Below are 2237 nucleotides of genomic sequence, written 5' to 3' on the forward strand. Positions count from 1 at the left end.
ACAAGGCTGCCATTTCCACCTCTGGACAGCTTCCTCTCTTAAAGGGTCTTTCTTGCACTGAACAGAAATCCATGCCTCTACCACTTGTACTGACCACTGGTGCCCATTCTGCCCTCCAACAGAGGAATATCAGCTTCATCTTTCATCCCTAATTCAATCCTGCAAATTTAGGGTCTCACAGCCCCTTCCTCCCAGCATAGACTCCATTATTCTGTTTTTGTTTTTCTTTCTTTCTTTTTTCTTTCTTTCTTTTTTTTTTTTTTTTAAGAATAAACACCTTTATTACCTGAGCTAAGATAGGAGGGAAGAGGATTTATTTGCCTTTCCGGGCCGTGATTTTCCTCAGATAGAACTCCAGCTCCTTGCCCTCAAGCACATAGCCATCTGCTCGGCCACAACACTGGCCTCTGGAGCCATGCATGCAAGAAGCTTGCCCTGCTGGAACTGCTCCTCGAGAAGACTGCTGATTTTGGCATTCCTTTTCCTTTCATCATATTTCTTCTGAATTTTTTTGTTTTTTGTTCAAAATCTCTTCCTCCTCAGGAGTCAGCTTGGCCCCCTTCTTGCAGCCCAGGGGCAGTGCGTAGTGGGACTCGTACCACTGTCGGTACGGTGTGCTGTCAACCAGCACGATGCAGTTCTTCACTAGGGTCTTGGTGCGGACCAGTTCGTTGTTGGAGGCATTGTAGACAACGTCAATAATCCTTGTTTCGCACATACAACACTCTGAGCCCCAGGAAAAGTTGCCCACGTCCAGCCTCAAGGCTCAGTACTTCTTGTTGCTGTCCAGCACTTGGAAGGTGTGTATGCTGCGGGGTCCAATCTTAGTGTTGGCTGCAGGGCATCCCAGCTCATATTTTCGCTCTTGTCGTAGGGCTTTCTCTTGCCCGCGGTCTTGCAGTGCTTGTGCCAGTTGTCCTAAGAGATACCCATGGTTCGGCACCGGTTGGAAAGAGCTGTTTTTGTTTTTTTCCATTCATTCATTCAACAATATTTACTGAGTACCTAGAATGGGCATTTTTCTAAGTTCTAGGGATATAGTGGTGACAAGACAGAATATCCTTGATTTCACAGAGCTTAAAGGATATAGGGATCAAAAGTTTCTCTCCTTGAAAATCCCTGAACCTGTGCTCTCCAACAATCTGAGATTAGCTCTCCTCTTTATTGGGAGACTGGATCGGACAACTGTCTTTTCTTTAGCCAGCAATACCTCTCTCTCTCTCTCTCTCTCTCTCTCTCTCACACACACACACACACACACACACACACACACACACACAGACAATAAAGACCTTTATTAATAGGTGCTTGCATTTTGTTGACTTTTTAAAAAATCAAGTTGTAAATTTTTATTACCAATTAAAAATGAGGTTCTCAATGATCTCAGCTTGACCAAATATGAAACAATTTTAAAACTTTTAATGGTTTTTAGATTGTTTGTATTGAGAAAAACTAGGCTTAAAAAAACATGTCATTACCAAAAACAGACATCTTTAGGTTAAAATAATAAAATGCTGTATACATAATGCATATAGTCCTAGTTATCTAGTCAACAGGCAAAAAACAAACATTTAAGGTCTTCAGCTCCAATCTTTTGTTTATTTCCTTTTTTTAATTTTTTAATTTTTTTAAATTTTATTTTCTTGTTTAAAGTATTACAAATAGTAGTACATATGTCTCCCTTTTTTCCCCACTGACCTTCCCCCGGCCTCCCCTACCCCCCAGCACATGCCCTTGTCTTGTGTCCATTGGTTATGCTTATATGCATGCATATAAGTCCTTCAATTGATCACTTACCCCGCCCCCCAACACTCCCCAGCCTTCCCGCTGTAATTTGACAGTCTGTTCGATGCTTCTGTATCTATCTTTTTGTTCATTAGGTTATAATGGTCTTTCTTATCAATAAATGAGTGAGATCATGTGGTATTTTTCTTTCACTGCCTGGCTTATTTCACTTAGCATAATGCTCTCCAGTTCCATCAATGCTGCTGCAAATGGTAAGAATTCCTTCTTTTTCACAGCAGCATAGTATTCCATTGTGTAAATGTACCACAGTTTTCTAATCTGCTGATGGGCACTTAGGCTGTTTCCAAATCTTAGCTATGGTGAATTGTGCTGCTGTGAACATAGGGGTGCATATATCCTTCCTGATTGGTGTTTCTGATTTCCTGGGATATATTCCTAGAAGTGGGATTACTGGGTCAAATGGGAGTTCCATTTTTAATTTTTTGAGGAAA

The 2237-nt window shown here is 41.3% G+C and overlaps 1 pseudogene; it reads right to left on the reverse strand.

Moving 5' to 3' along the window:
• Positions 1–266: 266 nt before the first annotated feature.
• On the reverse strand, positions 267–948 carry LOC102251286 (annotated as a pseudogene).
• Between the last annotated feature and the right edge of the window lie 1289 nt (positions 949–2237).

The sequence above is a fragment of the Myotis brandtii genome, unplaced genomic scaffold (genome assembly GCF_000412655.1).
Source record: "Myotis brandtii unplaced genomic scaffold, ASM41265v1 scaffold703, whole genome shotgun sequence".
Lineage (NCBI taxonomy): Eukaryota > Metazoa > Chordata > Mammalia > Chiroptera > Vespertilionidae > Myotis > Myotis brandtii.